This window comes from Seriola lalandi, unplaced genomic scaffold, assembly GCF_002814215.2.
Source record: "Seriola lalandi dorsalis isolate HSWRI2012SDOR001 ecotype SW California unplaced genomic scaffold, Sedor1 jcf7180002054748, whole genome shotgun sequence".
Classification (NCBI taxonomy): Eukaryota; Metazoa; Chordata; class Actinopteri; order Carangiformes; family Carangidae; genus Seriola; species Seriola lalandi.
In genome coordinates this window covers 3,820,418-3,841,845 of record NW_019525301.1, presented here as the reverse complement: position 1 = coordinate 3,841,845, position 21,428 = coordinate 3,820,418, and the positions used below count along the sequence as shown (strand labels likewise).

Sequence of the window (21,428 nt, the reverse complement as noted above, 5' to 3'; positions counted from 1 at the left end):
AACAGATCGTAGTTCAAGCCTAGTTCAAGTTTGTTTTTTCATGTGTAGACCACTATGTTAGCAACACAAACTGATGGAAATCCATTTAATTTGAATAGATTTATTTTATTCTTTATGTGTATCTATTTATTTATTCCAAAAGTTTTGCTCGTTTTAGCTTTTTTTTTTTCCACTTATGCCCTTTTCTTGGTTTTTCTTCTGTGCTTTGCTGGAGGACTGTCAGTCACCAGTCTGTCAGCCATTAACATTCCATCCATTTAGATGTCAACACTGCCCCAGTCCTGGGACCTGCAGGGATTGTGGCCCAGGGCCGGTGGAGATGCACAGTGGACTGCTGTGCTCACAATAGATTGATATGGTATCATTGATAAAGTATGATAATAGTTGTTGTGTTACCAGCATAACGTTGGCTGCTCACCACAACAACTTAATGCAACAATTTGAATCCAGTTTGAATGGATAACTTGTTTTAACTTGAGTGAGCATTGTGATGTCTTACAGCAAAGATTTCAGGAATTTACTGAGTGAAGGAATGAAAATACAGAGGGAAAACGCTCTGCTGTAATAATAATTATTACAATGCAGTTTGGTGTTAATCTGCATGTCGTGTGGTTGAGACATTTGAAAAAAATGTAGTGTTTAATGACCTACATATCATTAGAGGTAATAAAACTCCAAACAGTGGAAACCAAACGCATGGTGCTGCTGTAATAAAACTAAAAATATCATCATTATAATGTTGGCTAAAATAAACAGAAAAAACAGTTTAGCACCCCAAAGATTTCCTCAGCCTGGTTTCCCCTCATTTAGTTTCTCTTGGTGCAGACAAAGAGCAAGGCTGTAAAGTGTTGCTGGTTTACCTCATGTGTTCCTCAGCAGGACAGATGATCAGCAAAGAGAGCCGTAAAAGTTTTATAGCCCAAACTCACACACATTTTGACATTACGGCTGTGTTTTACAGAGACATATTAGACATTGTTTCCACTGGAATAGTTCATGTGTCGTAACTTTCACTTTCTTGAGAATGACCCTTATGTTACACTCATCAGCACATTCTCTACTATTGTTATCTTTGGTTTTCATAAAGGTCTGTTCTGTTTTAGCTCAGATGCAGTTGGTTTTCCGAAGCCTTGAAAATTTCTAACAATGTCTCAAATACCCTCGAATACTACAAGTTCAGGCCCTAAAAATGACAATTGACTTTATGTAACTTGAGATATTATAAGCTCTTCAATTCAACAGAAACCCCAGAATATGCTGATGCATTCCAGTAAACATATGTAACTTCTTACACTAAGAACTTGTCTGGATGATGTAACATCGATGTAGTTGAACATAGCAAAACAGGTATTTAAGCTGTTAAACTGCTTCTCAAACATGTTCGAGAGAAACCCTCCTGTCTGATTATTCAGATCATTAACTAGATTTGACAGAAACTCTCTCATGGCTCTTTTCTCTTGTTTTGATTGTCATGCTCAAAGATGACAGATCCTTTGGGAGTGTAATGCAACTGCAATGTTTTTAAATCACTCCCCACAGAAGTTATCAAATATTTCATATCACCTATTGATGTATGATGAAGTGATACAGTGGGAAACTAGTGTGACAGGTTGTGGTGAAACCACGTAGAAAACTCTCTTCATCAAACTAATGTGACTGTTCAGATATTGTGGTCGTAACAATCAGTGTTACAAATGTAGATTTTTCAGTGTAATGCTCTAAAACTCCTCCTGTACTTCAGACTGGTATGTTTAATTTAAAAACTATACCATACTGAGGACATCATCAGACCATGCTGACCATGCTCCCCCCAGGCTCTTATTGATTACAAATGTTTGATCTGCTGCCTATTGATCAGAGACCGCAAGCTGAAAAACCCATGACCTGATGCCCTGCATAGTAGAAGGCAATCAAAAAGCAACAGCTTTGTCTACTCATTATTGTTGTTAGAGCAGGATTGTACACAAACCAAAATCTGTGGTAGATTTCACTTGTGGATGTTTTCTTGGGAATATGATGTAGAATCTAGCGTTTTTAGAAGTGGAAATTTTTAAAGTCAGTTTTATTGATCTGCGTTACTCAAACCATTCTCAAAAGATTATATGTGATAGAAAAGGCTTATGACGTATGGAGAGTTAAGAAAGGAGCAGTGCTCTGAGAGAGGAGGCCTCTGCTGCTTCTGTTGGTGGTTTTGGTGGAAAATTCTGAAATATTTTTATCAATTTAACTTTGTATTATGTTGAAATTAGCAATCATGTGGACCTGCAGTTGCCTATTGAGTGATATTTATAAACCCTGGCAACACAAAAAACATGTATTTTCTTATTGTCAGCAAATCTCATGAAAAAACCAAAACCAAAAATGTATTAGTCCATGTCTAATTCTGTGTTGATACTTAACATCATTCTTCCCTGTCTGGGAGGCTCACAAGTAGACTTTTAAAGAACTCAGTAATTTCCTAAACCAGTTTGGTATTGTAGTTTTTAGCAAATGTTCCTCAGGAGGGAAATAGTGCATTTGGTAGGGGACTATTTTTAGCAGTGGATTAACACACATTTTGTGAGTATGCTAGTGAATAGATGTATGTGGAATTGAATCAAAATAAATGGCAAAACAACCTCACTTTAAGTTCCTTTTAGCAGCCGATTCATTCTCCACATCATTTGAAACCGTGTCTCGGACTGACTTAGGTGTCAGCCCGGCTCTGTTTCCATATCAGACAGATTAAGATGAAATTCAGCCGAGGGCAGATTTACACAACAGGAACAGTTTTGTAGTTTCAGTTAAAAACATATTATTTTTATGCAAAGAAAAATGGAAAATATGAGACATATAACCTTTTCTCCTCCTTACAAATTAGTTGTTTTATATTAGTCGTTCCATACCAGCTCAAGTAGGACCTCCTGGTTCATGTCATGGATTTTCCTGAAAAGAAATTATGTGTAAACTTGTATTAAAGTCATGAAACCTCTTTTGAAGTTGTGGGTTTTTGGCCTTGAGAGCTAAATTTCAGTTTTGTGATTCTTTGTCTACATGGTACAAATATCTGCCCATGAAATAAAACCAGTGAAGCTAGAGAAAACTATGAAAAAATTCAATGATGCAGTAATATAACATCTTAAAGTGACCCTGAAAGTATACAGTCAGAATATCTTAAAAAGTGTTTTTGTTTTTTTTTTCAATTTTATTTAGCAACATCTGTGGCATCTGTTTCAGGACCAATTAACTTGAGGATGTGAGAGAACTATATTCATAATAAACAGAGTCAAGTGTGAAATCAGATTTGATTTTGATTATTTGATTATTATTGAATTGAGTCAGTCAGTTGAACTGATTCATCCTGATTTTGCAGAGGGGTTGTGGCTTGTTGAACTAATTACCGAAGGTTTCATGGGTGTGGCATAGTGGCTTTGGGAGATATCTTAATTGATTGCCCCTGAGCCTCTGGCCCAGCCACTGCATATCCGATTGATTGTCAAGCATCATCTGAAAGCATGAAAACAACTTCACAATTAATCCCTGCTCTGCTTTGCATGAGGAATTTTTGCAACAGAGCTTCTGGTGTTGCAGGTGAAGATTTGTCTGGCTGCTGTTCTCTGGGCTCTGCAGATGTGTGAAAGTGCTTGACAGGTGTGGCTGGGACACACCAGGCTGCTCAGCCTGGGGAGAGAAAAACCATGAGACAGTGTGGTGGAGGTCAGAGCCGAAGGCAGTGTGACCTTTTCCACTGATGCCACCTTCAAACAGGAGATAAGCATTCCGCCCCCTTTTGAATCATTCAAATGAGACCAATGTTGCAGGTTAATCTCTTGTCATCACAGTTCAGAGACTCCAGTCTGCAGTTATAGTTCTGCTAAAGCATACAATTACATAAAATTGAATCATAAGTAACAAATGCAGTTAAGTTACAGCTTTCCACAGTTGGTGTCTGCAGCTCAACCAAACAGGTTCTCTCTTCCTGTCTCTTTGAAATGAAAGTTGGAATTGGAAAGTCGGTCAAATGACATTTAAATCTCTTTAACATTAAAGTAAATCCCATTTACAATAATAATTCCTGTTCACCGAAGCCAAATGTTGCCCAGTGGGGGAAGGGGGGTCGCAAAGCCAGGTCAGATGATGTGCATTGACCCATTTTACTTCATCAATGTGAGATTAACCTGTATCACTGTGTCAGTCTGAAGGGGCCATCAGTGTTATACAGTCACTGGATTTCAGATGTTATTTTTCATATTAGTGGTGCAGTTCTGTGGAGGGCAGTATGAGTCGGTCCACCACCTTGGTCCAACAACTTGAAGTGACAGGAAATGAACAAACAGTCAAGGTTCCCAGACCAAACTAGAATCACCTCCTCGTGGTAGTCTGCTTCTGCCACTCAGACTAGTTTCTGGTTACATCCCTGTTTATCCAGAGTCATAGAAAATATTAAACGTTTGTGTGAAATTTTGTGCCAAATATGAAGGGATACCCTTGCAGAGTTCTCAAGATTTTGCATTCACAAGGCCAACACTGTGTTTTGTGAGGTCACTGTGATCTTTGACCTTTAACCACCAAAATCTAATCAGTTCATCCTTGTGTCCAAGGGAATGTTTGTACCAAATTTACAGAAATTTCTTCAAGGCGTTACTGAGATTTCGTGTCCACGAGAATGGGACCGACGGACAGACAACCTGAAAACCTTTGGACTAAGTGTTCCCCTGACAACCATGAGAGTTTACATTTGTGCTTTTGAGTAAAATTTCTCAACAAGCACTGGATTGTTTGCTATATTTAGATATTCATATTCCTCACTGGATGAATTGTAATAACTCTGGTGATCCCTTAACTTTCTGTTCATCAAGTCAATGGTGTAGTTTGCCCAATACTTTGGTTTATGACCAGATACTGGTAAAAAATAACATTCCCATCAGCTGTACTTTGTGGTTAGTGCTAATTAGTTAATTTTAGCATGCTAACACGCTAAACTAATATAGTCAAGTTAAAGGCTCACAGTGCTGCTAGCGTGGCTAAAGACTTATGCTCTGTCCAGACTGTCCGGTGGTCGGATGGTTTTGAAAACGCCCTCCCCACACGCTTTTTTCATGACCTGTTTAGACTGTTAAACCCCTGATTGCATTTAAGGTAGGGAAGGAAACAGTGCACGATGATATGTGATTGAGGCATTAAATTCAGCATAGATTGATATTAGGTGTAATGTGGTGTGTATAGATAATAAGTAGATAGAAGAGATGATTAAGGAGGAATTCTTGTAGGAATTCTTTAGGAATTCTTGTGGTAAAATCCTCACTACTCTGCGAGTTCTCACTCCCAACTCGTCACATACAGATGCTTGGTCAGGACCCCTTCATTTCACTTTATAACGCACTGGGTGCCCCACTTTTCATTTTTCGACATGCAGAGGCAACACATTTTGTATGAATGAAGTAGTACATTTATCAACGGCAATAGAGTCACCAGGAGGTGTTGAGACAGGCATACAAAGCGCACGACTGTCACGCCAGAGACCGGGGTTCGCATCCTGAGTCCCACATTTACAGCATTTTGTAGCACTCAGAAATTCAACAATAGCACTATTTAACATTTAGTTTGACACCACGGCTGCCTTCTCTGCCTTGTTCCTGATGTGATTTATTGGTAAAACTGGCAACCTCCGGAGCTGAAAAATGAAGCCAACACTGAAGTAGCAAAATCTGCAGTTCCTCTTATGACCACTCTGGCTCTGGGTCCAACAGTGAGTCAATCCCCATAGGCTCCCATGTTAAAATGTTTACAGCCTGGTACAAAAACAGTTTTTGTCCATACAGCTAATTTCCTCTTTCATGACACCTGTTGATATAACTCACCTGTTTACATTTTATTTAGACTTAAAGTTATGTAGAATATAGGGTGTGGCCTCTTTGAGTGACAGGTGGGTGAGTGTATGCATGCTTGACACAAACCAGCATGCGCTGAAATCTTGGCTGCACACATGCCTCTTTGTCCATTTTTGGATTAGCTGGGGGTTAGGGGCGGAGCCAGACACTGCCAAGATGGCAACTGCAGAAGAGCTCACTCTATGCTTCAAAACTGCTCTTCAGAAAGCTGTGGGTGATGTCACAGAGGCTACGTCCCTCTTGAATTTCATTTTCACTGGAAAAAAAAATGATGATGTGATTTTTGCTGAGGTATGTACCAAACCTTATTCCTTTTATGTCTGGAGAATATGATTTGTAGGCTGGGATCATCTCTGTAGCACCACAATGCTTCGTTTATGGTCTGTTGTAACACATTTGACCTTTTTTTTTTATTAAAAAAAAAATTGCAACACCTGCGATTTGGTTATTGCACTTCAGCCCTAGGTAAAACCTTTGTTCTTTCTGAGCTGGAAGGTCCAGACGTGGGTGTAGGAATGAAGCGGGATGGCATCAGCCCTGTGCCAGCAAGCCTGAGAGGGCAGGGCAGGAGTTGTATTTAGACCCTGTGTATATTTTCCAAGGCACAGAGGGAAAAAAGCAGAAATTTCTGGTATTTAATTACAGAGCGGCTCTGGCCAAAGGCACACTGTCAGTGGTTGTCTTAAGACAGACAGTTTAACAACCTCAGAAATGGTGGCACTGTTGGTTTGGGTGATGCTGTGTCATTTCCTTCTGTGAAGAGCCAAGTTTTTCCCGTGTTTGGGACCAGCTGCACTGAATGGACAAAATTAAGAAGCCAGTGGGAAAAAAAGGATAACAGTATGGTGCTATCATGTGTACCAAAATCTGCTACCATTGCCAAGGGAGAGCTCACTAATTTTAGGAGTTTACAATAGCTGGAAATGGCCTCTGTTTGAAGTCTGTTTTCTCACAAGTGACAGATTTAGTTGCTTTGAAAGATGTGTAGAAAATATGCCTCCCTGCCTCCACTGAGCTGTGGCAGTGATATTTTTCTTTCCCAGGTTAATCTGACCTGATTTAAGTTGAGTTGGGTCCCTCTCGGCGCTGTCAAAAGGTCCTTGTGTATTTGGAGCGGTGGACATGTTTCAGAGGACTCCTGGGTGCGATGTCCCTCCCTATAGAGTTTGTTAGCAGAGGGGGGCTGTTTGACTGCCTTTTTTGGCCGTTGACTCACTGGTTTTGGCAAGGGTGAGCGAACATGCCATGTTACTAGTTGAGTCACTGTACACTTCCTAACAAAGGGAAGTGTGACAGAAATTGGCACAGTCCTTTTTCATAGCCACAAAGGAGCCATGAAGGCTTAAATGCATCCGGATTCAAGTCGCCCCCTCAACATGAGAGAGTGCGTTTGGTTGATGTAATGTGAGTGTTCTTACATAAGGTTTCTTCATTTGGCCTTGTGTTAAAAAGAGCTATTGACTGAGAGACGCAGCTTCACTTCTTCTTGTCTCTGAAAGTTGAACATTTTCACTAATTCTCAGAGTGAAGGTGCTGTAGACTCTGTTAACTCATATACAGCCTGTTGGCTCTACTTGATGAACCACTTTTTGATAGAGGTCAACTTAAATCCTTGAAAAGGAAACTCATTTAGGGCAGCACACATTAGAGCAGAGACTACAATACTTCCTGTATCTGTCACTTCAATCCCATCAGCCATCAATCTTACCCACAGTTCCACCGAACTGCTCTCTGTGCTTACAACTTCAGACTTGTCTGCATGCAGCTCAGCTCCAGGCCTCACCCTCAGTCTGGGTCAAAGTTAAATAAGAACAATACAGCTGCAAGCACCAATTAGCAGGGTCCAAGCAGGCTAGGCAGAATTTGGATACCATAAGCTACATTGTTTCCAAAGTATGACACTGTACTGACTGGGAAACCATGAGCTGTGTACACCTTCTCACAAGTTGAGGCAATGACATCACATGTGTAAAACCAGTGTATTTTCATCTGTTTAACCTTAAACACTAAAACAAACAAAATTTTGTTGTGAAAGTCTTGAAAAAAATCCTACATTACTCTGCAGATTTTGGGATTATCATCAAATATTTGGTGACTTTGACAACACCGTGCAAAAAAGAAAATGGTGTACATACAGTACAAATTGAAAGACTTGATATCTACCATCTGGAGAATGTCTGTGTCAATTTTGGGAGCATTTGAATGAAGACTTGTGGAGATATCGATGATAATTGATTTGAAAAGTGACAGACTTCTGTATAAACATACTTTTGTCACAATTCAGTGGATGTGCTGAAAAGACTTTGTAGGACGTATACATGATTTATGTATATTTTTTTGAATTTTCGAAGGTGAAATGTGTAGAAATTTAGACAATTTTGTAATAGGCCACACCTACTTTAATTAATCATTATTAAAATTTAAGCATGGACTGAGGACAGACCTTAGATAATGCAAACTGAATTTTGTATGAAATCATTCAACCAATTACAAGATAGAAACATTTAGATTTTAACTTTTTGTCTTTGCCCCTAGAGGCAGTATATAAGACTGCATAGCAAAGCTAGGGCCTAGCGTCTGAAGGCACGCACCAAGCAATATCTTTAGCCAATTTTGATTTATGAGCATTTATGTAAAATTGATGTTAACGAGAGAGAGAGAGAGCAAAAACAATATGGGTCCAGCAGCGTCACTACTTCGACTCCTAAATATATGAGTCAGTTATTGCCTTGTTTCTGTGCCAGCTTTTCACCTGAGGGAGTGTTCACACAAAACAAGCCCCAACGTATCCTGGCCATAGGGCAGAGGTAGGAGCAGAGGCCTGTAGAGCTTAAAGCTGCTCTGCTTTTTACAACCTTGAGGGGGGATTTGAAAAACTCCAGGTTTGACCAGGTTTCCAAGTTCAGGCAGCATTTCTAGACTGTGTCATTTGAATCTCCTGTGGGAAGGCGGTCATACAGCCTTTACAGCTTCAGGATACTTGTGGTGAATGACGAGCATTACATGATAAATTATCTGAGAATTTATGGTCGCAAAATCTGAGAAGGATCTGGATTCATTTCATCTGTCTGAGTCTGGTGATACACACAGTGCTTTAGTAGATTGTGATTGTGTTCAACATTTATTGTATTTAATGTAGTAAATGGTTATGGCCGCTACTCTGTACCTGTAATTTGAGCTACCGTTTGAACATAAAAAAATTAAATATTCAACCTGAATTGATCTTGATCCCAATTCAGAATTCAAAGTGTATTAGAGAGGTAATGTGTACAAGCATTTGGATTTGAAAGCTGGACAATATGAGGATAAAACTAAGGCTCACAGTAACAATGCCACAACAAAAAAAAAAAACAATCTGTTGCCTATCTGTTTATCAGACTGAATTTCCATATTGTTTCACTTCAAATTGCTAAAGCATTCAGAGATGTTGGCTGGGATTCAGAGGTCTGGAACAGGCTCAGCTGTAAGCTTGTCACTCAAGTGAGGCAGCAGTTCAAGAACGCAGGTGGTTAGATGTGTGCTGTGTTTGAAAGAATCGATACATATTCACATTTTAGTTCTCATCGCACTGAAATTTTTAGTTTGAATGTGCAGTTTTAAGTTGTGTGTGTTAAATGTGTAACTTTCCCTCCCTTTTGATTTTCCTTTTAAATTTCAAGTCACTTCTCACTTCTCTTTTACTAAGTTGACGAGGTGTTGATGACCTCAATTCCAAGGTCAGTCTATTTTCAAAAGTACTATTTGGACTTGTGTTTTTGTGATCAAGGCTGCTGCTGGATGTGGTTATTCCCTCCGAAAGGAAGTTGACTTATCTTAGATGATATGTTTTGTGGAAGCTCAGGAAATTCAGTAATTTTCCAGCATCTCCACTCTCTCTGAGGAGCAGCCCAGACAACTCTTGTTTTAAACCTGAGAAAACACTCCCTGAGGTTATTTGACTCTTGACCGGTAAATCTCTGGCACATTAAGGCACATTTTGGTTTTAGTTGGTTGTCTTTGTAATTATTTATGGTTTGCATATATTTTTTAATATGTTTACTATTATTAATGCAGCCCTGCTGCACTCAAGGTATATTGTTTTTTCCATGCTGGTGACAGTCAGAGGCGGCAGGTTATTGTTTTCAGGTTGTCTGTCCATCCCTCCCATTTTCCTGGACGTGATTTCTCAGTAATGCCTTGACAGAACTTCAAAGGTCAGTGTGACCTCACAAAATATGTTTTAGCCATAACCCAAGACTTCACACAGCAATTATGACAAAACTTCACAGAAATGTTTCATATTTTATCTGACTGATAAACAGGGATGTAACCTGAAACTAGTCTGAGTGGATGAGGCAGAGGACCACCAGGAGGTGATTCTAGTTTTAGTTTATTTTTTACATCTCTGTTCTTATGTGTATGGTTTTGTTTTTGGTGTTTAGTTTGGTGTGACCTGTTAACTGTGAGCACAATAAGGCAAATTTCTGACAGCAGTTGGTTGTAACAAAAATAAAAGGTAAAACATCAAATTTATTCTAAACACTCAAATCACCATCTTAAATGAATTGTGTGCATGTTTTTTGATATCGTGTTGAGTTTTGGTAGACTGTAAACGTGATGTAAAGATTTGAGGTCAGTGGAGATGGCAGAGTCTGACACATGAAAGTAGGGAGTGATTGCAGCCTGCATCATCAGCAGGAGAGAGGGTGGGAGGTAACATCGATTTTACACAAATTTCAAACAATTTGGTTTGAATGTGTGGTTGTATATTTATCTATCCATATAATACACTTCACATTTACTCCAGAGATTCCTTCCCAGTTTTTCATAAGTTTTTAAATTTTGATGATTTCCTAACCGTCTGCTGGCCTCAGCTTTGAGTGTGTGTTGTCAATGTCACAGTGAGGATGTGTGTGTAAAGTTGTGCCAGACTCTCTGGTCTGTGGCAGCTGTTCGTCTGTCTGGCTTTTAAAAGGTGACTTTTATGGTGGCTCTTCCCTCTCAGTGTTCAGAAAGGTCTTTGTTGTTGTAGTGAACAATACTCACCTTGTATGAAGAATGGAGGCCCTCACTTGCGTTGCAGATATTAAGAAAACATGACAGGCATTGCAAATGGCTTAAGTTGACTTTGTCGGGGATAATTTTTCAGCCACTGGCTCCCGCTATCATCATCTGTTTCCACATTATGGTTCCTCAAAGGCCATTTGTGTTGTACTTTATGTAATGCTTTTGGCTTTTAGCAGAGAAAGCTGTAAAAGTAAGCTCAGTGGACTGAACTGCTTGTCTTCCTTCAGGTTCGGACAAATCCTCATGGGAACCATGGAAACATTGGAAATGGCAGGAAAAGAGCAGTAGACTTTTACAGGTAGGAAACTACATTTCTGTCTTTTCATACTAATGCATCCAGGAAACATTATATATGGCAGTCCTAACTCATTTTTGTTCTCATATAAGCATTCTTAATGTGTTTTTTTTTTTTGCTGATTTTGTACACCGGATTAACCAGATGTGTCTCGGGGCGATCACTCAAACTTTTTAATTATTTACTTCAGTTCATCTGAATTACACAATAGCTCATGGGATTTGAGTTTCCTCCTCATACTGTGTCAAGTCCACTTCCCCGCAAACCACATCCCATCACACTCAGTAGCTATTTAAAGTGCCAGCGGCAGCTCCCAATTACTCCTCCCCACGCCAAACCAGAAGCTCAGGCCGTGCAAACTGAGGCCTCCCCACTGTGACTTTTATCTGTTTGTTTTCATATTTCCCTTCCCTCGGTCAGTCCTCCTCCCTTGTGCTCTTACTGTTTTTGCCATGGCCACGGATTATTGTGTTTTTCCTCCAGCTGAACTTGGTTACATAAACTAACGCCTGATCCCCCCTTCCTTGATTCTCCTCTCTGTCCAAGTCCTCCTCCTCCCTGTCCCACTGCTCTGCCAGGCTCCTATCTTCTTGGCGCTCCCACAAAGCCCAGTGTTTTGATTATATTGTGAAATTGGAACCAGGACTATTTATTCCCAGGCTGGGGTAGTGTGGGGGACTTTGCTGGAGGATAAAACAAAGAGGAGGGAGGCCAAGAAGCTGTTGTGGTTGATTCAGGTGGATGGTGTTGTTGGGTGAACTGTTTATGTTTTCTCATAACCTCTCTCTGTGGACCGTGCATCCAGCCAGCTGTTTCAAATAAGCAGAATGCACATAACCCATCTTTCAGCTTTGGCCATTGCAGGGTGGCAGACTGTGCTGAGTGGTTGCAGATACCATCCAACTGCTGAAGTGTCATTGAGCATCACTTTCTGAGCTTTACAGCAGCAGTACTGTGCAGTCTTTATGGGGGCTGATACTTTAATGCATCAGTATTGGATAAAATAATTCAAAATCCAATCCTTTCATTACTGTACTCTGCTGTGTTTTGTTCACCTCAGGCTGCTTGTGTTAGAGCTCCTCTCCCTTAAGACAACCACGCTCCACAGTGAAGATTAATGTGTGTTGTGAAACATGATTTGGGTGAAGTGGTGAGTGACTCTGAGTTCACACACCGAGGTTGGAAAAATACACGGATTCACTAAACTCTGATGCTAATAATCATCAGCGAAGCCGTGCAGAGCATCACTTCCGCCGGTTAAAACGTAGGTTTCTGTGCTCTCTGCGTGCTGCCTCCTCTCTGGAACACCACTGTCTGATCACAAGTTGTACCAAAGTTTAGGGGTTCAAAATCATCATATTTAATATTTTGTAGAGAATCGGTTGCGGTCAGTGACGGTGCCTGAAGACGCCACCAGATGTTTTGTATCTTCCTTGGTGATGCTCTCCCAGGTCTTTGCTGCAGCTGCTGTTAGCTCCTGCTTGCTGTGCGGTCTCTCTGCATTCTAATCTGGACTTCAGCAAGTGGAATACAGCTCAACCAGATTGAGATCAGGGGATCAACTCAGACAGGAGCGACGAGTGAAATCATCACTAAATGCCAGTGTCTGAATTCCCCTGGCAGCCGTACATGCCAGACCGTAACAGACCCAGCACCATGTTTGATAGATGAAATCAGGTGTTCTTTTTTTTTCTTCACACTTTCCTCTGTCCATCATTTTGATAGAAGTTCTGCCTTTTCATCAGTCCATAGAACTTTTATCCAGACTGCTTCCTGCCCTTTGTAGTTTGAAGGTTTACCAGGAGTTTGTATATTGTGGTGAATCCTCTGAGGTTCCGGACATGAAATCTTCTCTTGATCATTGACAAGGAAACATGTCCGCCTACATCCTGGAGAGATGGTTGTAGAAGTAACAAGTCTGGGCAGTATTTTAGAGTCTGAGTTAAATTTTACCTCACATATACGAAAACAGCTTTTTATCAGTTAATAAAATGTTGCCAAAGTATGGCTGGTTCTACCTCCTTAAAGATGCTGAAAAACGTATTGATGCTTTTATCTCAAATAGATCAGATTATTCATTGTCTTCTGAGGCAGTCAATTAAAAATTTGATTGCAGAGCTGTACTGCAAGACTTTAAACCAAGACAAGAAAGAAAGAGCACATTACTTCAGTTTTAGCTAAACTCCACTGACTCCCAGTATCTTTCAGAACCAGTTTACATCACAGATGTTCTGCCACTGGGTTTTTAAATACACTGATGTGCACTGTCATATGCACACCAAAATAGGCAACGCAGTTTCTTTCTTTTTCCTTTTTTTTAACTGTGATTCAAAACAATGGAATACAAAGAGCTCCTCCTCTCTCATAGACCTTTGCTTTTTTGAGGCTCATTATTATCTTCCTCACTTGCTGGGTGACCTCTTAACTCCTCATATTGACAGACAACTCCACCTCACCTCTAAATGGCAGCTGTGCTGTTTCTGTCAGACTGAGGCACAGGGTTGCTTGTCATTCAGGTAAATATATGTTTCACCTCCCAGATGTTGGAGCAACTGATGCAGAAATGAAAAGGTTTTTATACATGTTAGTAAGTTTTTAGGGAAGTGATGTGATATTGCACCGTTGGACCTGGTTGGGAACAGTTTCTCATTTGTACTCACATTGTGTAAACAAATGTACAGAACAACTACGGGTTCATTTGCAGGATCAACTGCTTATGTAGCCCTGTCACAGTATACATCATGAATAGTAACTGCACAATAGCCGTATTTTTATGAATAGTTTTTTATTAATTTAAAAATGAAATAAATAATCTAATAATATTTACAAAACTGAATTTGCATGTTTGTCTGTTTAGATCTCGTAGTTGAGACCCTGCGCAGACGAACTTCGTTACAACATCACCTGACAAGTTCAGATTTGGCTCATGTTCTGTTGACACTGCCTGAACATGCCAGAGATTCCAGTTACCCACAATTTGAACCCACATGGGTGTGGCTTGCCTCATCTGTAAGCTTTTCTTAATACTGCTGAATTTCCCCCTGAAAACAATCAGAGTTATGCTGTTCTGGTATCACCTGTCGACATTTCTCTCTGAGTGAATCTAGCCACAGTGTGAGCATCCACACGGTTTGTCTTTCTGTGTGGTTGTTTACAAAATGTCATTATGTCAACAAAGATTGAAATCTGCGTGACATCATATCAGAAACTGCTGTCTCCCAATACTACCTTGTCCAGACATTTGCATTAGGCCCATTTTCAGGTACACTTTCCCCATTGGCCGCTGCTCTTTCAGAATGATTTGGCGCAAATAGTTTCTGTTACGGGTTTTTACACCCTCCAGTTGCACATTTGTTGCAAGACTTAGAGACTTCTTTTGTATGGAGCGTGTATGGGTGCAGACCGTGGGCTTCTAATACACTGAGCCTCGCCTCCATTTCGGCAAATAAAGTATTTTCATTACATGCATCATTATTACTAAAGGAGGCAGTGGAATAACCAAACATAAGACACACTGAGCAGAGAGAGCAGGAGAGAGAAGTCAAACTAGCAGATCTGAATAGCATGTTAACAACAGAAACACCAGCAACTGGAAATGAAATGAGAATCAGAATCTGCTTTATTGGCCAAGTATGTGGACACATACAAGGAATTTGTCTCTGGTTTTACATTGCTGCTTGGTACATACATATAAATATACATATATAAATATATATACAGTTAAAAACAAGACAAGAGTGTTGGATGGGTGAGGAAATGCAAAGGAGCAATGAAAGTAGTGCAAAGGCTATAATAAATAATAATAATAAATACTAGATAAATATGCAGGCAGGGAATAAGTGTATATGTACATTATGTGCTATATTTCAGTGTGGAATGTCTGATGTCAGAGGTTATTGTTCCTGTATGATTGATTTAAGTGTTCGCCAGGGTGATGGCTTGTGGAAAGAAACTGTTCTTATGTCTGGTTGTGCGGGCGTACAGTGTTCTGTAGCGCCGCCCGGACGGGAGAAGTTGGAACAGGTTGTGCCCAGGGTGAGATGGATCTGTGGTGATGTTTCCTGCCCGTTTCCTCACTCTGGAGGTGTATAAGTCCAGGAAGGAGGGCAGTTTAGCGCCAATGATCCTCTCTGCAGTCTTGATTGTCTTTTGTAGTCTGTTCCTGTCCTGTTTGGTTGCTGAACCAAACCAGACGGTGATAGAAGTGCAGAGAGCAGACTGGATTATTGCAGTGTAGAAGTGGATCAGCAGCTCATGAGGCAGGTTGAACTTCCTGAGCTGGCACAGGTGCTGTGTTGGACACAGTGTTGTTGTGTATGGTGATGGGGGGCTCCTCCTGAAGTCCACTGTCATCTCCACAGTCTTGAGTGGGAGAGCAAAGCACCGAGGCTGCTGTCCATGATGATACACTTACTGCAGCACAGCAATAAAAACCCTGTTAAGACATAAAGAGTTTCTGTCTGATGAAACGCTAGAGAGCTTTAAATTTGAAATGACAGACGGGAGCGACCTAAAACGAGGCTTCCGACTAAAATACCGTTATGACCAACTCTACATATCAAACAGAGGGAGTTAGACATAAAGACCTGCCTCTAATAAAGTCTGTTACGTTCTGGAGATGAAGTCAATAAAGTCTCCAGTCACTTTTTGAGGAAATACAATGGTGGAAAACTGTTGGCACTGTCTTTGCCTTTTTGATTTATGTGGTTGGTGATGTCATGGTTATAAAATCAGGATTTTAAGCCTAACTTGGAAGTTGACATGTCTTAATGAGCAACATTTCAGTCACTATCTCAAACTTGTTCTGTTGAAAATGAGAACATGTTTATTGTGAATTCATCTGTATTAAATTGCTGTATATGTGAGCAGAGAGAGGAGATTAGGACGTGATGTCAGTTGTTTACAGCAGTTCCACAAGTTTTCACCAGTTTTGCACATTGACCATGTGCGGTCCAGCACTATATTTTAACCTACTCTTGTCTGTGCACAGTCTGGATCATGTTTTCTGACACTGCAGCGTCTTTTCTATTTAATTTTTAAGAATCACTCCAGCCTTCCTCCTGTGGTTTTTGCATTTCTGCACCACCCCACCCCATCAGCCCATTCCAACAATCCCTTGTACTCAAATTCACCACACCAAGCAACACACAGTCTGTTAGTTTTGTCAGTTATTTGCTGCATGCTTCAGTACAGTTACATGCTTTTTTAGTGCAACAACTACACGATTTAACAGCTTTTTCTAAACGCATGTTTGGTTCATGTGCAATATGCCACAGCTTGCACCACAAGCTGTCAGGGCCTGTGGTGGAGCCTGCCCTGCACAGGCCTCTGCTGGGAGGATAGATTGGGGCTACACAGATTAGTGTGCATTTAAGCGTATCAGACATCTTAAGTAACATTGACTTGATAAGGAATCTGGAGTGATACCAAATAAACCTGCTTAAATGAGCCCATACTGTGCCCACAGATTAGCTGAAGTCACAGACTTTATCAGAGAACTCTGCTGATCCGCTGCCTGTCCGTTCTGTTAGGCGCTGTATTTTTTAGCATGTTGTTGTTCGGTTACCTCACTACTTCTTTGCCATGTGTACATGTATGCTTGGGTGTTTTGTCTATAAAGACTCTAAAGAAGGTATTATAGAGAAATGTGATAAGCCTGAGACAGCTCTGGGCAGCTCCATGAGTTGTGTCTACTGAAAAAGAAACAGACACTACAAAGTGGAGCTGACGACAGTAAAGACAATAACCCCTATCTCAGTGCCAGAGCTGCTCATAGACCGTTTTTCTTTTCAGCTCAGTTTTTTCCCTGTGGTAGAAACGATTTGGATTGTGAGGCAGAAGCTTCCTTTGTCTCTACTGCTATCTCTACTACTAAAAATCAGCCTTTAAACCTGAAAGAAATAACGATGTGGCATTTATTGTGATAAATATCGACATCGACTGACATTTTATCGCTTTAACAGTTTTGGCCATATCGCCCGGCCCTGATTCACGGTATCAACAGTATAAACAGCATGAACAGTGTCTGTCAGAGTGAACAGTGCAAACAACTCAGTTGTCTTCATAAAAACCCATTGTGAGTGAAAGTGATTGTATTGGTCCCGTTCACTGAGGTTAGTAATTAGAACAGCTTTCACTGTGTTGTAGTAATAGATATGTACATCCAAGCAGGAACACAGTGGATGAGGGTTTGTGTGTCTGTGAGGTCAGTGCTGTCAGACACTCATGGGGGCAGTTGGACAGATTATGGAGGGGGAAGGGGGGGTTCAAGTGTGTTTAAGTCTGTCATTATCAGTCGTCTATCCATTATCACTTGGTGTGTGTGTGTGTGTGTGTGTGTGTGTGTGTGTGTGTGTGTGTGTGTGTGTGTGTGTGTGTTGTGTATATGCCAGAAGGAAGTGGTCATCTCAGAAAGTCAGTAAGTGACTGTTAATCATAATCCATTCCCCAATGATCTGTAAATCACTAGCAGACCATTTGTTCCCTGGGACTAAATGTTCCAGATGACAAAACTGTTATTTATGAGATCAGAGTCAGGCTCCATCTTGTCAGCAGGTATCCTGTTAAAGAGAGTCACGGAGCGGTGAGTTTCAGAGTCTTGTCTTTCTCTGTTCAGAAGTAAAGTTAGGAACTATTGAGTTTTTTAAAAGTCTGGATTATTATTTTTTTTTTGGTTCTTCTCTGTTCGTTTGACAGGATACAAAAGTGTTAAAAAAACAAAAAAACAAGTGATGTAATGCCAGGCGTAGTGGACCTCGCTTATCTCTGCACCAGACAAGGTGACTTTCCTGGAGCAAAGCAGTTTAAACTCACGGCGAGCATAACAACATAATCAAATCATGTCATTTAGCCGTCCTCTTGTTTTGTTTTTTTTTTTTGACTGCATTTTCGTCTTTGGAGCCACATACACTACACCTGAACGTCACATGACTTCGACCAAGGAGACAGTGGGATGCAGAGTAGAGGCCAGTCACTCATTTCACTGATTGTGTCCTCCTTTTTAATTTAAAGTCACCTACATTCATCTTGAGCTTCCCAGATGAGCAGAGCAGGGTGCAGAATCTCAATCACTGCTCGACCATATCCAGAATATTCACTCACCAACTCGGCCTTTCAGGAGCCTGAAGCCTTTTTTCCATTTAGTTCCATATCCCCCTCCCTAATGCCCTCCACCTCCTTGGAGATGCTTCAGACCTCAAAGATATTAAGGTGCAGATGAGTGCTTTTAATGGGTGGTGGGCTGCTTTTGATGTTGGAATTCCGTGGAGGGGGGGGCTGTGAAAAGTTGAACAAAAAGTGGGTCATCCATGTGTTTCCCTTGCAGCAACACATGGAGTCTCAACCTCTGCTCATGTCTTCAACAATCCACCTACATACAAAACAGTTGAATCTTTGTCATCCACTGGTCTAAATTCAAGGAAGAAAAATTGTCAAAGCACCTGTGAGGAAAAAAACCCCAAAGACAACAAGAAACACCACAGGATGAAATGTGACTCTACATCTTGGATTGAGTCCTAATGTGGTATTCTCAGCTGGACCGTGGCCGGTGTCATGTTCTGCTTTTTGTTAATCAAATGAATGAATAAGAGGAAGTTGCTGCTCTGCTGTGGTTCTGTTGTTTTGATTATTATTTGCTTGTTTGTTGCTGAGGTTTTGGCTCAGCATCTGTGTGAATTTATAGTTTGTTTGTTTTTTTTTAAATAAGTTGATATTATGAAAAACTGAAGAGTAAAGACAGTGGTGTGTTGGCCCTCAGAGAAGATTGTGTCAGAAGAATTGACAAAGACATTTGGGAATTGGAGCAGTGCTGTAGTATGACTGTGTTTGTCCTGACATGGTGATTAGATGTTTTAGTGTGTGTAGGGGTGTGTGTGTGTTAGAGCGTATAATTACCACTCTCTACTTTACTGCCAGCTTGTGCATCTGTTACCTGACTCTTTCAAAGCTCACAGATCCAAAGGAATGGAGACCCAACTGCCTGTGAAACCAAATACACTCTGTATCCACATGTGCTGTTTACTAGTTTACCAGCAAACGTCCTGACACTGAAGCTGCAGCTGTAATGTACGACGGAGTATCAGGGCCACATTGATGGAAAAAAATCTGAGAATCTGAAATAAATAATAACATTATGAGAATAAACTCATCATTTTATGAGAAAAAAAGTCATAATATTATGAGAGGAATAGAGTGGTCATTTTAGGCTCTGTTTTGTTTTAGAGGGGAATATCAGAAGCTTTAAAATGAGGAACGTGGAGCATCCTGTGAAGTTCTACTTTTCACAAATAAGAAGATACTTCATCTTTTGGGCCATCAACATCATCATCAGCAGCAGCATTAGGACACTGAAAAGATTGTGAAGAAACCGAGTCTATTCCATTGTCAGACAAACAAACAGCAGCTGCCAGAAGCAGCTCAGGCGGCCACTGACTGTCCTTTCAACCGTTTGATTGGTTGTTTTAATATTGCTCAAAATTATGTTTTTTTTTTTTCTCTTGAATTTTTGCATTTTTAATTCTTGTAATGTTATGATTTCTTTCTTATAAAATTATGACATCATTCTTGATATTTCAGATTTCTTTTTTTTCCTCAATATGGCCCTTATACTGTGTCGCACTAATGCCGCTGCCAAACAAAGTATTGGAAAAATACATGGGAGTTTAAACTCTCCATGAATTTACTTTCTAATGGATAATTACATATAGGTGACAACATAGTATACCATCGTGATGAGACATGGAGCTGATGCTGTGAGCTTGACTCTATCTGAGCCAACCAGCAGTGACGACAGAGTAATGAGTAGTGTTTAGGCTGTGCTGATAAGTGAGAGGGAGAGATTGTGGTAATATACTGTCGATCCTTCAGTATGAATCCCATAACCACTGTAGCACTGCAAACACACACACACACACACACACACACACACACACACACACAAAAGACAGTATAAAGTACAGGGGTGTTGTAGAGCTTTAAACAGGCAGTCCAAATATTTTTCTGTTTTTCTTTGTGGTGTGGGTCGAACCACATCAACACAATGAAACGCTGCTGTGAGAAGCCATAGCACTCCTTTAATTTGGTCTTGCAGATTTTGGGATATTCAGATTTAAAAAATCATCATAATCCTCCCCGAAACAGTCGGGTCTGGATCTTATTTTTGTAGCTGTGGCCATCATTCCTTTTATGAATACAGTGATGTTATATTCACCGGAGATGTAATGCAGACTAATGAAGTATGAACTAGTATATGGCTGAACTGTGAATGGTAACTTCAATATTTAATAGAAAATAATCTCAAAATGCAACAGCACAACACAACAACACAAAGCTGGGATAATGGTCTTCTTAATGGAAATATAGTGGGATCTCTGTGTAAAAGCTTTTGAGACAATTACTGAGCAGTGCCAGTGAAAGACTGTGTTACATGAACTGTAACTTTGAGAGAGCAGACAGATACTCCCCCTGTAGACAAGAGCAAACAGAGATGGGTTCGTTGAATGAGGGTGTGGTAGTATCTGTAGGCTGGATGTCTATCAGTCTACCACTCTGGTACTTTAATGGTACTCTTATTGATACTTTTTGAGGAAGGAAAAAAAAAGTTACATTAAGAACATAAATTGCTTAATTTTCTCATTATGCAACAACATTGTTTTTTTAACAAAACATTTTACTTTATACATTTTTCCAACTTCAAATTTGAAGTAGAGCAGTTATTTAAAGAAAAAGAAACAGCAGTGTTTTTTTAACGAATCACTTTGTCGTGATGATGTAAATGTAAAACAAATGAAATAAAAGATTCACTCAAATAAAATACAGTGACATAGCGCAGTCGTGGGTCCAAGGCTGCTGCCTGTATTGCTGGATATTGCTCCATGACTCTCTCTATCATTAAATAAAGAGTTCCATCTCATCTTGACGTCCAGGATGAGTGAGTGTTGTTTAAGGCCTGAAACAACAAAAAACCAGCATAAATTAACCCCACAATTTAATATTGAATTAAATAGATTGTAAAATTTGGGAATTTCAAAATAATAATTTAATGGTTTGAAATGGCTTCTTATCAAAGAACTGCTGCTTTTCCTTCATGACCGTGCTGGCCATCAAGGATCTCTTAAACCACACCACCACTGCTCTGATTCGGGCAGCCCATTTATCAATGGAAGCGACTGTGTAGATTTTCTGCACTGCCAGATTCAGTGTGTGCGTAAAGCATCCTA

At 40.3% G+C, this 21,428-nt stretch overlaps 1 protein-coding gene across 2 annotated transcripts in view; it reads left to right on the top strand.

Moving 5' to 3' along the window:
* Positions 1 to 21,428, top strand: part of plxnb1b (plexin b1b) — a 93,536-nt gene that overhangs the window by 16,945 nt on the left and 55,163 nt on the right. For both annotated transcript variants that reach the window (XM_023424722.2, XM_087178855.1), the window contains exon 2: positions 11,144 to 11,214. The gene's annotated coding sequence lies outside the window, so the exon portion shown is untranslated. The remainder of the gene's footprint in view (positions 1 to 11,143; positions 11,215 to 21,428) is intronic.